The following is a 22,443-nucleotide window of genomic DNA, read 5'->3' on the forward strand; positions in this document are numbered from 1 at the left end:
TTTGACTACCTCTTAGACATTACTGCCAGCTAGCAGTAGGTAGAATAGAATGCCAGTTGACTTACTATGTGCATACTTTAAATGAGAGAGCTCAAACAATGTGGCGTAAACAAGAGACACTTCCCACTTACATCTGTTCACCAGTTCTTTAAACAACAAGATGCCTCCATATGTGAAACCCATCAATAATATACAGGAATAAGTTCCAACAACCCCCATTTTAGAATTATATATACTACATTTGTCAAGCCCACCAACTGTAGCTTAATCAAGGAAGACATCAGGGGTCCATCATCTTTTACACATATATATCTAAAAATACAGCCCTGGCCGGTTGGCTCAGCAGTAGAGCGTCGGCCTGGTGTGCGGGGAAGCCGGGTTCGATTCCCGGCCAGGGCACATAGGAGAAGCGCCCATCTGCTTCTCCACCCCCTACCCCTCCTTCCTCTCTGTCTCTCTCTTCCCCTCCCGCAGCCAAGGCTCCATTGGAGCAAAGATGGCCCGGGCACTGGGGATGGCTCCTTGGCCTCTGCCCAAGGCGCTAGAGTGGCTCTGGTTGCGGCAAAGCGATGCCCCGGAGGGGCAGAGCATCGCCCCCTGGTGGGCAGAGCATCGCCCCTGGTGGGCGTGCCAGGTGGATCCCGGTTGGGCGCATGTGGGAGTCTGTCTGACTGTCTCTCCCCATTTCCAGCTTCAGAAAAATACAAAAAAAATAAAAATAAATACATCCATTTGTTTTATTTTAGATCAATAATTCATTTTATAAAATATTATTTCAATAAAAATTTTGCCATATTTTTCTAGATATTTCTTTCCTAGTGTAAAAAAGTAAAAAGACAATACAAATTTATCTTGGTCTGCAGTTACTTAGTTATTTTAGATTTGTGATACTTATTTCTGAAAGTCACAAAAGAACTTTTATAGAGATTATTACAGCCCTGGCTGGTTGGCTCAGTGGTAGAGCATCGGCCTGGCATGCAGGAGTCCGGGGTTCGATTCCCAGTCAGGGAACACAGGAGAAGCCCCCATCTGTTTCTCCACTCCTCCCCCTCTCCTTCCTTTCTGTCTCTCTCTTCCCCTCCCACAGCCAAGGCTCCATTGGAGCAAAGTTGGCCCGGGTGCTGAGAATGGCTTCGTGGCCTCTGCCTCAGGCGCTAGAATGGCCCTGGTTGCAATAGAACAACGCCCCAGATGGGCAGAGCATCACCCCCTGGTGGGCATGCTGGGTGGATCCCGATCGGGTGCATGTGGGAGTCTGTCTGACTACCTCCCCATTTCCAACTTCAGAAAAATACAAAAAAAAAAAAAAAAAAAAAAAGAAAAGAAATTATTATAAAACAATTGATTTATGAAATTTTCTGTTTTGTTTTTATACAAACCAGTTGTCTTATATAAATGGAAGAATACTGACTGTTCGCATTTGATACAAAATTTCCCTAAGAATGTCAGACTTGGAGTATTGATTTTTGTAAGCACTATGCTTCAAACAGAAATTATTCTGCATTAAGTTTGATATTAATGCTTGTCTGAAAGACTCACCAACTGAATGAGCTGGTGATCTATGCTCACTGATTAAAAACAAAAGAAAACAAAATTATTCTATAGAGTAGTACTATTGGTTTGTCTAATTATAAATAATTGTTTAGAAGTAATATTTCTGAGAAATAACAGTATTTCCCTGGCATCGATCCTTGACATTCAACTATAGAAAATAACGTTAATAATAACTCTATGTCACATGAACAGACACTTCTCCCAGGAAGAAATACAAATGGCCAACAGATATATGAAAAGATGCTCAGCTTCATTAGTTATTAGAGAAATGCAAATCAAAACTACAATGAGATACCACCTCACCCCTGTTAGATTAGCTATTATCAACAAGACGGGTAATAGCAAATGTTGGAGAGGCTGCGGAGAAAAGGGAACTCTCATCCACTGTTGGTGGGAATGTAAAGTAGTACAACCATTATGGAGGAAAGTATGGTGATTCCTCAAAAAACTGCAAATAGAACTACCTTATGACCCAGCAATCCCTCTACTGGGTATATACCCCAAAACCTCAGAAACATTGATACGTAAAGACACATGTAGCCCCATGTTCATTGCAGCACTGTTCACAGTGGCCAAGACATGGAAACAACCAAAAAGCTCTTCAATAGAAGACTGGATAAAGAAGATGTGGCACATATACACTATGGAATACTACTCAGCCATAAGAAATGATGACATCAGATCATTTACAGCAAAATGGTGTGATCTTGATAACATTATATGGAGTGAAATAAGTAAATCAGAAGAAAACAAGAACTACATGATTCCATACATTGGTGGAACATAAAAACGAGACTAAGAGACATGGACAAGAATGTGGTGGTTACCAGGGGTGGGGGGAGGGAGGACATAGGAGGGAGGGAGGGAGAGAGTTAGGGGGAGGGGGAGGGGCACAGAGAACTAGATAAAGGGTGACGGAGGACAATCTGACTATGGGTGAGGGTTATGCAACATAATTTAATGACAAGATAACCTAGACATGTTTTCTTTGAATATATGTACCCTGATTTATTAATGTCATCCCATTAATATTAATAAAAATTTATTAAAAAATAATAATAACTCTATGTCTTCCTGAAGGAGTTGGATAGCTTAAAGAGAGTAGAGTGATAGAAAAGCTGCATTGTGAAAACTACCTTGTCAAGTATTTCTCTAGCTACCTACCTTGCTAGCTACCTCACTACCTAGCTATCATCTTATGTATATATTTACATACAAGGTACACTGACCGCTCTGCTTTGATAGATGATGGGTACATTAGGTGTGACCTCTTTACATGCACCACATCACAAACATTACAAGCCAGAATATTTAAAGACTAGAACCCACAAACCACTGATGTCAAGGCCAGTATATCACTTTTTTTATTGTTACTTACTCCTTGATACTGCTCATATACTTCAATTTAAAGTTTTTTCTTATTTTTTTAAAGGAAAACGTAGGCCATTGAAGAAGTTTTATAGCAATCATACTCTGTGATTTAGAAGAAAATAAACACCACTAGTTCATAACTAGAAAAAAAATACATGAGAACTTTATGGTCCTTTTCTGCCTTCTTCCATTTGGCAGGAAACTGTGCCACCTCTTAAAAGTATGAGCACCAAGGCTTAGCCGTAAAGAAAAAAGAAAATTATCATGATACATTCATATACAGATAGGAGTACTGAATTGTGTGCGTAAAAGGGAAAGTATGTGATTCAATCCTCCACCATGAAGCAGGACATGGAGCCAGGCACAGAGCTGCTTTATCACATCCAGAGCCCAGAACAAAGGTGAAAAACAAAACTAGTGTGAACCAGAAAAATGACTGACAGTATACTACATCTAATATAAAAACTTACTTGTCTATAGTATATGAACAAAAACATTATTTTAGGAGGTAATGCAGAATTATGGCTATTTGAAAGCCTGATTTTTTTGTGTCACTAGGTCCAAGCGATTGTATACTAAGTCTAAAGGTAAGGTTTGTGATATTAAGCTATCTTTAAATAAGCTCAATAACATTTGAAGTTATCTTCTGGGAAAAACAATCTTGCACAAATTTATAATAGAATGCGTTTGGGGAAATTAGTTCTGATTTTGATGAATAAATAGATCATTAATGCTCACTGAGGTAGGAAGTAGTGATGGGAAAAAATCATACAAACAACTAGTTAGCATATTTAAGACATGACTCAGATATATAGACACCAGTGTCAATCAGATCCATCTCAATCATGCCAGTTAATTTAAAAAAAATTAACAAAAAAAACAATAAACAATTTGTTATAAAACCTTCAGCCATTAAACTTTAACTTCTATCTATAATCTATCTGTCATTTATCTATCTATCATCTATGTATGTGTGTGTGAGTGTGTATTTTGGAATAGAGTAATAGAATTACAGGTATTGGTAGAGTGTCTGTTATGTGCCAGATATTAAGTAAGGCAATTGAGAAAAATAGTTGTACTCCCTGCCTTCAAGAAGTATGGTTTCTAACTAGGGAACTCAGACAAGTAAACATGCAGTTACAGTGTAGGGCAGGAGTCCCCAAACTACAGCTTGGGGACCGCATGCGGCCCCCGGAGGCCATTTATCCAGCCCCCGCTGCACTTCCGGAAGGGGCACCTCTTTCATTGGTGGTCAGTGAGAGGAGCACAGGATGGATGTGCATGCTGGATGTACTATATGTGGCTGCGCCGCAAAGCTCGGCATCGCTCACGTACAGTACTACTTCTGGTGACACGGGACGCACGCGTCACAGTTCCGGAAGTACGTATGGAACTGGACATTGAACCATCTCATTAGCCAAAGCAGGCCCATAGTTCCCATTGAAATACTGGTCAGTTTGTTGATTTAAATTTACTTGTTTTTTATTTTAAATATTGTATTTGTTCCCGTTTTGTTTTTTTACTTTAAAATAAGATATGTGCAGTGTGCCTAGGAATCTGTTCATAGGTTTTTTTTTTTATAGTCTGGCCCTCCAACGGTCTGAGGGACAGTGAACTGGCCCCTTGTGTAAAAAGTTTGGGGACCCATGGTGTAGGGTTTTAAGTCTGTTAAAAGGTTAAATAGATAATGGACCTAAGAATGAGAAACAGAGGAGTTGAGAAGCATCATGGAATTTAGAGAATCCTCTTTATCCACTGTAATTATCATAGAAGGTATATGTGGAACTGAAAAAATTTCTGAATTTCTAACTCACTCTTAGTTACAGGGTAAGACTCAAGGATTTTCATTACTAACAAATTTGCTTATGATGCTGATGCTGTTGGTCTGGGCACAGCATTAAGAACTGTCAGAAATTGCTCCTCTTCATCATAAATTTAATTATGTAATTTTTTTTAAAGTAACAGGTTAAGTTATTGTAATCTAATATTATGCTATTGTTGTTTGGCCTAGTCAATCAAAAGTAATTATATGTTTAACATCATTCCCACCTGAGAAGATAGCAAGAAACGAAGTGATGGAAAGTTTAAGTATGAGCACTGATGTCAGATTGCCTGGATTGGCCTATTTCTTAGTTCTGTCACCTTTCTTTTCCGTAACTTTAGAATAGTTAGTAAGACTCCTTAAATCTGTTTCCTCATTTGTAAATTAATAGCAGAAATTATCTATAAAACATTATGACGATTAATACTTATTATTATGCTGCTAGCATTTTTAAACACAGGAAAAATCCTAATAAATGTTTATAAATATAAAAGGGAGGGGCAGGAAATAACACTCATACTCATGACACACCAAATTGGAAAATGTAACTGAGAAATTCTAAAATTTTTAGATTATTTTCATAAATTTTGTGCATTAAAATAAATATAACACAGATCTTTAAATCTGTGCCATAAAAAAGCGTGACAATATTTATATCTTGGAAAAGTAAATAAAACTGAAGGTCTAGAAGATACTTATTACTAGTTTTTAGTTTCCAAATAGCAGCAACCTTAATTGTAAATTAATTTAAATGGGTAACACAGTTTAGCTTCTGAATTATTCATATTTTTCTATACCTGTGAAAAAATGTGTTAAAAGAATGAAGGAGTGCTTACAAATGTGTTTACATTTCTTATATTTATTTTGGGCTAGGAACAACCTGGATAAATATGCACTATGCTAGTTTGTACTGAGAATCCTGGCAAAGCATTATAATTGCTTTGATTTCTTTTAGAGAAATAACACAAGTGCCTACTTTTGAGGATGGATTTTCACACTGATTCTATTAATATACAGTTTTTAAAAAAAAGCTCAAAATCTATACCTATAGACTTACAAAATTTTTCAAGTTGTTCAACAATATCCAGAATTTGCATAAGCTAGTACCCGTTGTAAAGTGCCTGGGAGTCAGTTTCTGCCAAGTACTGGAGTTCAGTAGCTTTTTGTGTGGGAGGCACATTCATCTGATAATTTTGGGAGGAATTTTGTTGTTTTTGCTTAGTTTGCTGAGATTGATCCTGTGACCCTCAGCAGGGCTGAAAAGGAGAAATATTCTGTCCCTTTGTTGGGCAAATGAGTTTATAAAACCTGTATTTTTTTAGTTTGCTCAGTTCTATTTTTAAAAATGGCCACTGCCCACGTGAATGACACTGCCAGGTGAAAACTACAAATTACCTTCCTGCTTGGGAAAGGTCATTGTTATGCTAATGTATGCTGGTGTGGGGTCTTTGTGGGCCCACATAGTTTTTTAGAAGGGGGAAGAAGGGGAAGAAGAAAAAGAAGCCAAGATGGAAGGGAAGGAGAGAGAAGCCAGTTTTGCAGAGTAAGAAGCCATGTTGGCAGATGGGGAACCAGAGGTGACTTAGACTGGTGGGGGCCTTTGATTCTGGGAAAAACTGGAAAAGATTCTCCTGGTTGTAGAACCGGAGAACGTGTGAGTGGGTTTTGGAGCCCTGTGTGTTTTACTCGCAGGCCTGTTTTCAGGCTAGAATAAAGGAATGGCCCACCAGTTTTTGGCTCCACAGTTTCTTTACCATCGGCCCAAATCTAATGGGAACCCGCACGTGCCTGGCAGCAACCGTGGCCACACACCCTTATTTCCTGCTTCTTCTCATAAGAAGTTGGTGTTTGAAGCTGTATGGAGGCACCTCAGACACTGTACTGGAGCCTTTTCTGGTGCTACCAAATGACAGATTTCTCTCCTTTGTAATTTTCTTTTTCAAATCACCAATTCTCATTTCTGGAAATTCAGGTTTGGTTGATTTATTCTAAGTAAATATTTTATGCAAAGTAGAAAGGTACTTTCAACTAGTACTTATTGAGCTACTATTTAATCTCCATGGTGCAGATAGATTTGTTGCCCGTGTAAATGGAATTCTTTTGTGGAGCCATGGGAAATGTATTTCGGGAACCCACTTGTAGGGGGATTTGGGGTATAGTGGTAAAATGTATACAAATAAAAACAAAGGACTGTCCCCAGGTGCCCAATGTCTCATCCATGACCAGTGGCACAGCTCTGTTTCACTGTGGAAGAAGTCCTGGCCTGGTGAGCACAAGTTCCCAGGAGGAGGGTCAGGATCCAGAACTATAATGTCATCACCCTGGCATTATAGTGGTAGTCCTGTGGTAAGGTACCAAAGAATGGAAAAATTAATATTGTATTTTAGAAGAGTCAAGTTTCTTGCCCTCTCCTTTCTGTAGAAAGTGAGGGAAGAGGAATGTGGGAGTTTCCTGGCTTGCAGAAGGAAACCCTTGTGTAGGAAACCCCCTTTTACTAGGAAGCTTAAAGGGCATTTTATTATTTGGGCTAAGCATACAGAGAGATTTTGTAACTATGATTTTTATACTTGTGTGTGATTGGCACCAGCTCAGAATGGACAACAGCGTTGTGTTGTAAATGGAGAGGTTTTGTGCTGGGTTTTGAATGGAAGTGGGAAGGAGACTTGGATTCCCCCCACACACACACACCTGTGAGGAAGAAGGTAAACACCTAGCCAGGTGCGGGGCAGGGGGAATGGAAGAAAGATTAGGCAAGCCCTTTACTCTTTCCCTTTTTTTCTTTAGTGGGCAATTAAAAACACTTATCCCCTGACATCATGTAAGCCCCTCTCCCATCCTGAAAATGTATGATTAATGGATATGCCTCTAGACAAAGGAATGGCAGATGAACACTAAAAGATTTAAGAATGTCTTTTTTTTATATTTTTTATTTTTCTGAAGTTGGAAATGGGGAGGCAGACAGACTCCTGCATGCGCCTGACCGGGACCCGCTCGGCACACCCACCAGGAGGTGATGCTCTACCCAGCTGGGGCGTTGCTCTGTTGCAACCAGGGCCATTCTAGCACCTGAGGCAGAGGCCATGGAGCCATCCTCAGCACCCGGGCCAACTTTGCTCTAATGGAGCCTTGGCTGTGGGAGGGGAAGAGAGAGACAGAGAGGAAGGAGAGGGGTAGGGGTGGAGAAGCAGATAGGTGCTTCTCCTGTGTGCCCTGACTGGGAATCAAACCCGGGACTCCTGCATGCCAGGCCGATGCTCTACCACTGAGCCAACCAGCCAGGGCCTTAAGAATGTCTTTTAATATATCAAATGACATCCTCCGCTATTGTGTTACCTTATAAGTTTTAATATATAGGAATGTTTTTTATAAATCTTATAGACGGATGTTATAAGCTTAAAAATGATTATGCCATGCTCCCCCCACCCCATTCCTTTTCCTGTCAACTTGTGTTTAATCAAGTGTATATAACCTGCCTCAGAGCTATATTCTGCATGGCATGATTTGGGTCAGCTATACCCCATGTTTGTCATATGCAACCGGCCTATTAATAAATCTCCTCCGTTTAATAAAACTTCTTAAAAGTTCATTTGGACTTGGTTTCTCTATGTAAACCCAGTGAAATGGTACTTTAAAACATTTGGGGGTTCGTTTTTGGATCCGATGTTCCAAGTCACTGGGTAGAGACACCCAGATTGGCTGGTCACTTCGGAGGGTCGCCTGACCCCGCTTGATCACAAGAAGAGGCACCACCTGAAATGTTCTAGTGCTTCCATTTTCCTGTGGGGTTCGAACAACTCTTTGGTAGACACCCCTGATCCCCAAATTTGACAATTTGGCAGAGAAATTGAAGAGGTAGGTAAAGCACCTCTTTTGCTTTACTGAATTCTAGCTTTTTGTCTGTTCTGAATTCTATCTTTTTTGTTTGTGATTAGTCAATTTGGACTATTGCATGGGGACCTGATGTGGTCTCACTCATGCAGTAGGCTCTCCAAGACCGAGACATCAGTGGAGAGTTTTGGGTCCTGCCTCGAGCTTTTCTGGGACATGTCTAGTTGTACTCTAGGAAGACATTTGTGGGGACCAAGTCTTGACTCAGACTTCCAGGGACATCTAGTTGTGTTCTCAGAAAAAGACATTAGTGGGGACATTTGTTCATGCTCTAGGAAGCAGTGGGGACTGAGTTAACCTGGTTAATTAGTCCTGCCTTGGATTTCCAGGAACATCTTTGTGTTTGTCAGATCTCAATCTTTGCTTTTATTGTTTCTGTATAAAACCCCTGAGTAATTGATATGTGAGTAGAGATATCTGGTGCCTGAGCCTAAGCCCTCCCAGGGATGCAACTGAGCAAGCACCGGAGAGACCCCTAACAGGGAAACCCCTTCCTTGTCTATTGAGCTGTGTGCCTAAATAGTAAATAATCTGTTTTGTCTCTGTTTGTCAGAAAAATCTCTGGTATAATTTTAATTGGAAGAAGTAAAGCATGCTCATTTAAATTTCTTGATTTGTAATTTGTGTATGTGAAGTCTTTATTTAATATATGAATGTGTGTGTGTTTTTAAGAGCTGAATTAAGTTCTTGCATACAAAAATTGGTAATTTCTGACTTAAAACCAGAGGGCAAAAGTGAAGGAAAATTTGTAAACCTCATATGAGCTAGTGGCTGTCCACCAGAGCCCACAAATTATAAAACTAGCAAAATTCATAAAAATCTTAAAAATTTCTTAAATGGTGAATTGTCTATACTGTAGATTCTCTGTGTTCATCCAAAAAATCTCTCATGACATTTCATGGTATGGGCCTTCCTCCCTGAACCCAATAAATCTCTTTTCTTGGATCCAAGATCTCTGGCTTCCGGGCACTCTGTCTGACTTTTCCCCTGAAGAAATTATTCTCTTCTGTTGGCTCCTACCTCTTGTCTTGTGTAATAATTGACACCTCTATAGTCAAACATCCTTTATTCTGAGTACTAATTATTATCTGTCTTATCTTTCTTGCCTTTATTATTGTGCTAATTCCTGTATTCTCCTGGACAGTTTTAATTTTGTAAATTGGTGGCCTTAGCTATTAAATATGAGAGGAGGGCCCAGTACACAAAAGACTCCCTTAGGCTGTCTCCTAAAGCACTTTCAAGAAGCCTATGAAGACGATTGAGGGTACAGAATTAAATGGTCAAAAAGAAGATTTTGTACTCTCTATGAATCAGAATGGCCCACCTTTGGGGTAGGATGGCCATCGGCCAGGACTTTTAATTCCCAGCTGGTAAGGGCAGTATGGAATATTGTGACTGAGGATCCAGGCCACCCTGACCAGTTCCCCTACATTGATCAATGGCTAAATTTAACAATGAACCCACCACAATAGCTAAAAGCATGCTTGATACAGAAAGGGCGCTATATCTTCCTAGTCTGGCCAGATTTACATCTAAGACAAAAAGTGGATTCAAGAGAAAGAATTAAGACTCCACTAGGAAAGAATCAGTGCACATATTGCAGAAAGGAGAAGGCTGAGGAATATGCCCTGGGAAGTGTTTCTCCAGCCTCTGGGGATAAAGGGAAGCAAGTGAATGATTTGAGTGAGAGAAGAGTAAGAGGCCAGGCCGAGATGTGCAGTGTGCAGAACCATGGGGTAGGGGCATGGCCACAGAGAGGTTAGTGCAGGCCTGCTCCCCCCCACCCCTTCTCCCCGGCACTTGGCCAGGCTGAGGTTCAGCCCTCTTTGGGTTGTGCAAGAAGGGCCAGGTAGAAATGTTTAGAAAATAACAAACTATGGGTGTAAACTTTGTTAATTATCAGTTTATTGAAATAAAATACAGCTCCATGATGGAAAACGAGTAATAGAATATGGGATTATAGGAAATGGGATTGTCAGGGATAGACCCTCCAGCTGCCTCTCTCCTTCCCCCTCCCCTAAGACTTGAAAGTCACACAGGCCCTTCATTGAAACCCTGGTCTGCAAACTGTGGCTCATTAACCACATGCGACGTTTTGGCTCCTTGAATGTAGCTCTCCTACAAAATACATGTGCGGGCACTACCTTAATAAGGAATGTACCTACCTATCTAGTTTAAGTTTAAAAATTTGACTCTCAAAGGAAATTTTCATTATTGTAATGTTAATATTTGGCTCTGTTAACTAACGAGTTTACCAACCACTGGGATAGAGTAGTGGCTTATTGTCCTCCACTGGTGTGTGAAAAGTTGTAGAAAAAAAATATTTTCTATGTTAAAAATGTATAAGTTAGTTCAAAAGTCTTTTGTTAAATTCTTTTTATTTGCTATTTCATAGCCCTGTGATGTTGAAATCTTGCCTTAAATATTAGGGAATATATAATAATTGTTAATAATGTCTTTTTATATGATGTTTAGTTTATTATCATTTTTGAAGCAGTATGTTCAATGTTAGGTCACCAAACCTAGAGTGAAAAATATTACTATTGATTGGCTTAACAGTAGAATTCTCAACATAATAGGTAGATAAAAATCCAAAAAAATAAATAACTAATTGTGGTAATAGGAAACATTTTAAATTTTGAGCCCAGATTGAAAGGGCAAAAAAATGTGAATAGAAATCTGTTTCTCTTGAGCTTTTTAGACATTATCTATTAGGGTGCATAAAATTACAGCATAAATAAGGTATGTTTTCTTAGAATGTGAAAGAAATTTATGATTAAGAAGAATATATGATTTATTAGTCATTTCAGTTGGGGATTGTAACTAAATTGTTAAAATGTAAGACATAAATGTAATAGGAAATAGTTTAAATTCTTTTTTCCCATGTGACCTATAGAATTAGAAAGCTCAGAATTCCCTTTATTAGGGAAGCTCAAGCCCTGACAGGACTGTTAGAACCTGTTAGACAATTGAGACCACCTCAAGAAAATGTTTCTAATTGCTAGCTTAAGTAAAATTCTAACAACCAAGCAAGTGAGGAAGGTTTAAACACTTTCCACCAGTTTCTGTTAGCCAGGATTGGAAAAAATACTGAGGCAGTCAACTTAGCCTTTACATAGCAATCCGCTCTAGAAATTAATTGGAGATTAAAATTTCCAGAAAAAGTTTATTGTTAATATCATTACCTGTATTAGCTTCTAAGGTTGTATAACAAAGAACCACAGACTGAGTAAATGAAAACACTAGAAATGTATTCCCTCACAGTTTGGGAGGCTATAAATTTGAAGTAAAGGTGGTGCAAAGGTCCACCAAGGCTGTAGTAAAAGATCCTTTCTTGCTTCCTTAGCTTCTAGTGACACCTGGTATTACTTGACTTACAGAAGCTTTTTTTAAATTTAATTAATTGGGGTGATATTGGTTAATAAAATTATATGTTTCAAGTGCATAATTCTATGATATATCATCTGTATATCACATTATGTGCCCACCCCCAATGTCAGTCTTCTTCCATCACCATGTATTTGACCCTTTACCCTTTACTATCCCACTATCCTTTCGCTCTGGTAACCACCATACAGTTGTCTGTATCTTTTGAGTTTTTATTTGTTTTTCTTGTATGCTCATTTGTTGCTTTTAGTTTTATATCCCACTTATCAGTGATTTAATATGGTTCTTGACTTTTTCTGTCTGACTTATTTCGCTTAGTATGATATTTTCAAGATCTATCCATGTTTTCCCAAATGGCAGTATTTCTTCTTTTCCTGTCACTTTAGTATTCCATTGTATATATGTACCATATCTTTTTAAAATTAAATTTATTGTAATGACACTCATTAATTAAACCATACAGATTTCAAGCATACAATTCCATAATATATCATCAGCACACTGCATCATGTTCACCTCCCAACTCCTCTTTAAATAATCATCTATTATGGATACATTGATTGTTTCCATGTCTTGACCAACATGAATATGCTGCAATGAACATAGTGGTCATAACTTTGCAAACAAATGTTTTTAAATTGTTCAGGTAGACACCAAAAGAGGGATTTCTGGGATGTATAACTCTATTCTTAATATTTTAAGGAATGGCCATACCACCCTGAATACTCCAACCTCTGCTTTTGTCCTCACGTGGTTATCTTTCCTTCCTATCTCTGTTTCTGTGTCTCTTTGTACAAAGACACCAGTCATAATGGAGTAAGAACAAATTTTACTTCTGTATGACTTCATTTCAAATAATTACATCTGCAATAAACTTATTCCTAAATAAGTTCACATTCTGAGATTTTGAGAGGGGTTAGTACTTCAACCTATCTTTCTGAGGTATATAGAATTCAATGCTTCATAATACCATAGTATAAAGATAAATGAATATATGGTTAAAGATATTGTGATCAATTATATTAAGATACTACCATAATGGAAGAAAGAAATAATATCTGATTGTGTTTTTATAACAAAGATAAACTTAGAATGTAACAGTTACCTTAGTAAACATTGAGGAGAGCCAGTCTTAATAATGAAATAGATGTTTAAGCTCATCATTTGCCTTGACCTTCCTATTTACTGTATACTATCAACTTGTAAAATGTCAAAAAAAGCAAAAAATACACTGCATTGTCTTGCCTGTAGAAAAAAGCCACAATTGCAGTGTTTCCATTTACATAGTTAACAAAATTTTTTTCTAAAACTAAAATCTTAGTATTAAAACAAATTTAGATAATACTTCCAGTAATGCATCTATAACTCACTAGGTAATATTTCTATTTAGTCTAATTAGATATATTTCTGCTTTTCTTGATTTTTCCTAGAAATCATTAGGAAAATGATGTAGCTTAGTTATGGTCATATGATCTGTCACTTTCTGCTTTATTTTGTCATAATATTATTTCAGTTGTGGTTTCAGCTGTAAAAACTGGACTAAATTTTCTTAGTATGATAGTTAGTTAATTGGTTTAAGGCTTCCTAATTAAAACATAGATTTTCATCTTCAAAACCTTATTTATACATTGTCATAAGAAAATAAATGAAAGATATCTGACTATCAAGACAGGTATATTTTAAACATATGATAAGAAAACTATATAAGTGAAAACATAATGTACATACCAAATTTGAAACAAAATGCAGTTACTGATGTTACTGATGTTACTGCTTTGTTTTATGTTAAATGAGATTTTTTAATCAAGGCTAATGGGATATCTCAAGTGACTTTAAAAATATTTAAAGCTGGTAGACATCTTTATATATTTTTTTTTACTTTATGAGTTTAATACTACCATAAAATTCACAGCAACAGTGTCAAATATAATTGCCACATGTGGCTCTTAAGAACTTGATATGTGAGTAGTTAAACTAAAAATTAAAATTTTAATTTGAATTGCTTAAATAAAATTAATTTAAAACTAAAATATAAAGCAGAGGAAACTATTTTATTTTTGTTAAACATTTTTATTGTTTTGACATCACATTTTATTATAACTTTTGAAAATATAGTATTCAAATTAAGATGTGTGTGTTTGTGCAGAATTTGGAGACTGATAAAAATTAATGTAAAATATCTCACTAATGACTTTTAATTAGGTTACATATTGAAATAATAATATTTTACATTATTTTTTATGTAAATACATTTTGAAGTTATGTGGTTCACTTCATATTTCTATTAGACAGTAATCTAAAAAAAATAGCTGTTTTACAGTTTTAAATTTTCAAACAATTCAGTTTTATTGTGAAGCATGATATTATATTTGCTAGAATAAATAAGAAGGAAAGGAGCATTTCAAACTCAAGTCTGACAGTAAAAAATATGTACTGAATATATAACATTTCACAGCAAACCATAGTTATTTGAGGGCTCATAACTTTTTATGAGAATTGGTATTTTTTACATTTTGTAATCAAAATTGCATTTTCACAAAAATAACACTCCACCATAGACACACACATGTGCACAGAGGCTCAGATGCATTGTAAACCATATTTCAAGTGGTTTTTTAACTTCACTTTGTAACCTGAAATGGTGGTGTTCACAAAGTTTTCAAAGAAAGAAGATTTAGTTTAAGAAAAGAAAATTCCAAGGTAAAGGGTTCTGCTTCATCCTATTACTGGAGAAATTAAAATATTGCTATTTATGTTTTACTTAACCTTTCATTTGGTAACTGTTTTGTCCTAATGTAAAAAGAAAAAGAAGAATTATATTAAGAAAATAGAGCAAATAAAATAGTACATAATATGTGCATATATATTCCTTTCATTTATATAAAATTTTTTCTTTACTCAATCATTATAGAGAAGAAGTGTGTGTGTGTGTGTGTGTGTGTGTGTGTGTGAGAGAGAGAGAGAGAGAGAGAGAGAGAGAGAGAAAGATAGAGTGAGAGACAAGGACATCAATTTGTTTCTGTATGTGCCCTGACCAGGGGTTGATCCTGAAACCTTTAGATCTTTGGGACAATGTTTTAACCAATTGACCCATCCAATCAGGGAAATCTATTTTTTAAATCAATTATATTACTTAACCTTCACAATAACCTAAATATATGATAAACATGGACCATATATATTTTTAAAGTTTACTAATAAAACAAGTGCTTTTCTGTTATGCTTAAAATTACTCTGCATCTACTTGTAGACAAAGATATACCAAATTCTTTTTAGGGCATCCTTTACTCTGATATGCAATAGAGATAAAGAGAGTTTAAAGAAAAATGAAGTTCTAGTTTAAAATGGGATGAGATTATATTAAAATATTGGTTTATTTGTCATTTTTTGGCCTTTCTTAATAACTGCTACTAACAAAGAAAAGATCATACATACATACACACACACACACACACACACGCACACACACCACACACACACATGGCTCCATTATAAAATTAATTTCAAGTACCATCACTTGGGAAAACCCATACAACAATGAGTTATACTTTGAGGTTTGAAATGTTATTTTATTCAATCTAGTTTTGAATAAGGATCATACCAACCACCTTGAGGAGTTAGATCAAGGGTGGTTTTCTAAGATATACAGGAAAATATTTTTGCTTTTAAGGACCTACCATTTATTTGAAGAAGGGATAATCAAAAACATACTGTATGTAAGGCCCAAGTAGGATGTCTTGTTCTTTCTTTTAGTCTGTTTTCCTAAAAGAAACCACTGACACTGTCATTTCATTGCTTTTCTTAATTGAGTATTGTTATTTTCCATGGTGTAAAAGTAACCACTCCTGAGTCATTACTGCTGTCTTCTGCTTTCTAAGATATTACACCTTAGGTTACATAAACTTAAATCAAGCACAAATAATTTAAACAAGTATTGTTAGCACCTAGTGACTCAAAAACGTCATTGTTGTTATTTTGGTAACCTGCTTTCTCTTTTTGGTTGTTTTGTATACAATGTATTTAAATACATATACCATATATGCATTTTTCATTTTTACTTTAAGTTAACAGAATTTCTTAAGCACTTTCCTTGTTATTACATATTTCGATGTTTCAAATATTATTCTTAAATATTATATATTCTTTTGATTAAATGCAAAATATCCCTTTAACTGTACATTGATTGCACAATATTTCTTTATTCTAAATAATGTTTTCATGTTAATTCTTATATAATAAATTGCTTTGTGTACTATTGATTATTACAGTTTCTAAAAATCATAATTGTAGGGTAAAGGAGGCAGCTATTTAAAAAATTAATAAAATATTTCAAAAAAGAAAAATATGCTCTTTAGAAAACCATGCCAATTTATATTTACAACATTGTTTATAAAACATTTCATAAACTTTTACAAATATTAAACATTTTCTGCTTTTTAAAATATTTCATATACTTTAAAATCTCTTCATATGATTTTCAGTTCTGTATTCATATTTATAGTCCATTTTAATTTTACATATTATATTTTTGTGCTTAGTTCCTTTCCTTATATTAATTTAAAGACAGTAATCTGCTTAGTCATTTCTTAGAATCCTGTCCTTTTTCTGGTATAGTAAGCAAACAAAAGTGAAAATAAAAATAAAAAGATGAAATTAGTTCTTTGCACAGTTTATTTTTTATTTTGGAAAAGAAAAATACACCTTGGAGTGACATCAGAAAAATGGCACTGTAAGGAGCGATACTGATAAATCTCTCCAAAAATTCAACATGATCTTCAACCAGAGACAAAAAAATCTATCCTTGGAGCCTCCAGCAGTTCCACACTAAAATCAAAGTACTATCAACAAAACCATCCACAATGCCATTAAGGAAAAGGAAAATGAATAAAACAGATACAAAAGACAAAGAGGTAGCTCAGGTAGATGAGGAAAAATCTATGGAGAAAAATTTAATATATTAAAAACCTTGGAGCTAAATGACAGAGAATTTAAAATAGAAATCCTAAAAATACTCAGAGATATACAAAAAAACACAGAAAGGCAATTTAGGGAGCTCGGAAAACAACTCAACGAACACAAAGAATATATTACCAAGGAAATTGAAACTATAAAAACAAATCAGACAGAGATGAAAAATTCAATTCATGAGCTGAAAAATGAGGTAACAAGCTTAGCTAATAGAACAGGACAGATAGAAGGTAGGATTAGTGAAATAGAAGACAAGCAACTTGAGGCACAACAGAGAGAAGAAGAAAGAGACTCAAAAATTAAAAAAAAAAATGAGAAAGCCCTACAGGAATTGTCTGACTCCATCAAAAAGAATAACATAAGGATAATAGGTATATCAGAGGGAGAAGAGAGAGAAAATGGAATGGAGAACATATTCAAACAAATAATAGATGAGAACTTCCCAAGCCTGTGGAAAGAACTAAAGCCTCAAATTCAAGAAGCAAATAGAAATCCGAGTTTTCTTAACCCTAACAAACCTACTCCAAGGCACATCATAATGAAATTGGCACAAACCAATGACAAAGGAAAAATTCTCAAAGCAGTCAGGAAAAAGAAGAATACAACATATAAAGGAAGGCCCATTAGATTATCATCAGATTTCTCAATAGAAACTCTACAAGCTAGAAGAGAGTAGACCTCAATATTTAAAGTCCTGAAAGAGAGAAACTTTCAGCCAAGAATACTATACCCATCAAAGCTATCCTTCAAATACAAAGGAGAAATAAAAACATTCACAGATACAAAAAAGATGAGGGAATTTATCATCAGAAAACCCTCACTCCAGGAATTACTAAAGGGGGTATTCCATCAGATACAAAGAACAAAACAAAACAAAACCACAAGTAAAAGCTCCACCAAGAAAACAATAAAACCAAATTTAAACTGTAACAACAAAAACAAACAAAAAAAGAGGAGAGGATGGAAATTAACAGTAGCAAAGGACGATGGAGTACAGAAGTACTCACAAGATAGTGCATTACAATGAACAGAGTAGGAATCCTTTTCATTACGTAATGGTAACCACCCTTGAAAAAACCATCACAGAAGCACATGATTTAAAAAAAAGATAGCAACAGAGGAAAGAAGTATGGAATACAACCAAACAAAAACAAAGGATAAAAAAACAAAAGAGAAGAATCAAACAAGACACAAAACTGACAGAAAGCAATGTATAAAATGGCAATAGGGAACCCACAAGTATCAATAATTACACTAAATGTAAACAGATTAAACTCACCAATAAAAAGGCACAGAGTAGCAGAATGGATTAAAAAAGAAAATCCAACTGTATGCTGCTTTCAAGAAACTCATCTAAGCAACAAGGAGAAAAACAAATTTAAAGTGAAAGGCTGGAAAACAATACTCCAAGCAAATAACATCCAAAAAAAAAGCAGGTGTAGCAATACTCATATCTGATAATGCTGACTACAAGACAGAAAAAGTACTCAGAGACAAAAATAGTCATTTCATAATGATTAAGGGGACACTGAATCAAGAAGACATAACAATCCTTAATATATATGCACCAAACCAAAGAGCACCAAAATATATAAAATAGCTACTTATTGACCTAAAAACAAAAACTGACAAAAATACAATCATACTTGGCGACCTCTGATGGCTCTAGATTGGTCATCCAAACAGTGAATCAATAAAGATATATTGGCCTTAAACAAAACACTAGAGCACCTGTATATGATAGACATCTATATGACATTTCATCCCAAAATGACAAAGTATACATTTTTCTCCAGTGTACATGGATCATTCTCAAGAACTGACCATATGTTGGGACACAAAAATAACATCAGGAAATTCAGAAAAATTGAACTTGTACCAAGCATGTTTTCTGATCATAAAGCCATGAAACTAGAATTCAACTGCAAAAAAAGAGGAAAAACACCCCACAAAAATATGGAAACTAAACAATATACTTTTTAAAAATGAATGGGTCAAAGAAGAAATAAGCACAGAGATAAAAAAATATATACAGACAAATGAAAATGACAATACAACATATCAGAATCTATGGATGCAGCAAAAGCAGTGATAAGAGGGAAGTTCATATCACTTCAGGCCTTTATGAACAAACAAGAGAGAGTGCAAGTGAACCACTTAACTTCACACCTTAAGGAACTGGAAAAAGAAGAACTAAGACAACCCAAAACCAGCCGAAGTAAGGAGATAATAAAAATCAGAGCAGAAATAAATGAAATAGAGAACAGAAAAACTATAGAAAAATTTAATAGAACAAGGAGCTGGTTCTTTGAAAAGATCAACAAAATTGACAAACCCTTGACAAGACTTACCAAGGAAAAAAGAGAAAGGACTCATATAAACAAAATCCAAAATGAAAGAGGAGAAATCACCACGGACACCGTAGATATACAAAGAATTATTGTAGAATACTATGAAAAACTTTATGCCACTAAATTCAACAATCTAGAAGAAATGGATAAATTCCTAGAACAATACAACCTTCCTAGACTGAGTCAAGAAGAAGCAGAAAGCCTAAACAGACCAATTAGTAGGGAAGAAATAAAAATACTATTAAAAAAAACCTCCCCCAAAATTAAAGTCCAGGCCCAGACAGTTCTACTAGTGAATTCTATCAAACATTCAAAGAAGACTTGGTTCCTATTATGCTGAAAGTCTTACAAAAAATTGAAGAAGAAGCAATACTTCCAAACACATTTTATGAGGCCAACAGAACCCTCATACCAAAACCGGGCAAGGACAGCACAAAAAAAGAAAACTACAGACCAATACCTCTAATGAATACAGATGCTAAAATACTAAACAAAATACTGGCAAATCGAATACAACAACATATTAAAAAATAATACATCATGATCAAGTGGGATTAATACCAGAATCTCAAGGATGGTTCAACATATGGAAAACGGTTAACGTAATACATCATATCAACAAAACAAAGAATGAAAACCACATGATCTTAGCCCTGGCTGGCTGGCTCAGTGGTAGAGTGTCAGCCTGGCATGCAGGAGTCCTGGGTTCGATTCCCGGCCAGGGCACACAGGAGAAGCGCCCATCTGCTTCCCCACCCCTCTCCCTCTCCTTCTTTTCTGTCTCTCTCTTCTCCTCCCGCAGCCGAGGCTCCATTGGAGCAAAGGTGGCCTGGGCACTGGGGATGGCTCTATGGCCTCTGCCTCAGGTGCTAGAATGGCTCTGGTTGCAACAGAACGAGGCCACAGATGGGCAGAGCATCACCCCCTGGTGGGCATGCCGGTGGATCCTGGTTAGGCGCATCTGGGTGTCTGTCTCACTGCCTCCCTGTTTCCAATTTCAAAAAAATACAAAAAAAACCCCAAAAAACAAAAACCACATGATCTTATCAATAGATGCAGAAAAGGCATTCGATAAAATACAACACAATTTTATGTTTAAGACTCTCAACAAAATGGGTATAGAAGGAAAATATCTCAACATGATAAAGGCCATATATGATAAACCATCAGCTAATATCATATTAAATGGCACTAAACTGAAGGCTTTCCCCCTTAAATCAGGAACAAGACAGGGTTGTCCACTCTCTCCACTCTTATTTAATGTGGTACTAGAGGTTCTAGCCAGAGCAATCAGACAAGACAAAGAAATAAAAGGCATCCATATTGGAAAAGAAGAAGTAAAGGTATCATTTTTGCAGATGACATGATCCTATACATCAAAAACCCCAAAGAATCTACAAAAAGACTACTAGAAACAAAAAGCCATTACAGTAAGGTTGCAGGATACAAAATTAATATTCAAAAGTCCATAGCCTTTCTATATGCCAACAATGAAAGATTTGAGAACAAACTCAAAAAAAATAATCCCCTTCACGATTGCAACTAAAAAAATAAAATACCTAGGAATAAACATAACAAAGAATGTAAAGGACCTATATAATGAAAACTACAAAGCATTGTTAAGGAAAATCAAAAAAGATACAATGAGATGCAAGAATATTCCTTGTTCTTGGATAGGAAGAACAAATATAATCAAGATGGCCATATTACCCAAAGCAATATACAAATTTAATGCAATTCCCATCAAAATTCCAATTACACTTTTTAAAGAAGTAGAACAAAAACTCATCAGATTTACATTGAACTATAAAAAAAAAAACAAATAGCCAAAGCAATCCTAAAGAAAAAGAATGAAGCTGGGGTCATTACAATACCTGACTTCAAACTATATTATAGAGCCACAACAATCAAAACAGCATGGTATTGTCAGAAAAATAGACACTCAGACCAATGGAACAGAATAGATATTCCAGAAATAAAACCACATATATGTGGTCAAATAATTTTTGATAAAGGGGCCAACAACACACAATGGAGAAAAGAAAGCCTCTTCAACAAATGGTGCTGGGAAAATTGGAAAGCTACATGCAAAAGAATGAAACATTACTACAGTTTTTTTCCCCTTGTACTAAAATTAATTCAAAATGGATCAAAGACCTAAATATAAGACCTGAAACAATAAAGTACATAGAAGAAGACATTGGTTCTAAACTCATGGACCTTGGTTTTAAAGAGCATTTTATGAATTTTACTCCAAAGGCAAGGGAAGTGAAGGCAAAAATAAATGAATGGGACTACATCAGACTAAGAAGTTTTTGCTCAGCAAGAGAAACTGACAACAAAATAAACAGACAGCCAACTAAATGGGAAATGATATTTTCAAACAACAGCTCAGATAAGGTCCTAATATCCAAAATATACAAAGAACTCATAAAACTCAACAACAAACAAACAACACAATAAAAAAATGGGAAGAGGACATGAACAGACACTTCTCCCAGGAAGAAATACAAATGGCCAACAGATATATGAAAAGATGCTCATCCTCATTAGTTATTAAAGAAATGCAAATCAAAACTGCAATGAGATAGCACCTCACACCTGTTAGATTAGCTATTATCAACAAGACAGGTAATAGTAAATGTTGGAGAGGCGTGGAGAAAAAGAAACCCTCACTCACTGTGGGTGGGAATGTAAACTAGTACAACCATTATGGAAGAAAGTATGATGGTTTCTCATAAAATGAAAATTGAACTACCTTATCACCCAGCAATCCGTCTACTGGGTATATACCCCAAAACTCAGAAATATTGATACATAAAGACACATGCAGCCCCATGTTCATTGCAGCATTGTTCACAGTGGCCAGGACATGGAAACAACCAAAAATCCCTTCAATAGAAGACTGGATAAAGAAAATGTAGTACATGTACACTATGGAATACTAATCACCCATAAGAAATGATGACATCGGATCATTTACAACAAAATGGTGGGATCTTGATAACATTATACGGAATGAAATAAGTAAATCAGAAAAAAACAAGAACTGCATTATTCCATATGTAGGTGGGACATAAAAACAAAACTAAGAGACATTGA

The sequence above is a fragment of the Saccopteryx leptura genome, chromosome 9 (genome assembly GCF_036850995.1).
Source record: "Saccopteryx leptura isolate mSacLep1 chromosome 9, mSacLep1_pri_phased_curated, whole genome shotgun sequence".
Lineage (NCBI taxonomy): Eukaryota > Metazoa > Chordata > Mammalia > Chiroptera > Emballonuridae > Saccopteryx > Saccopteryx leptura.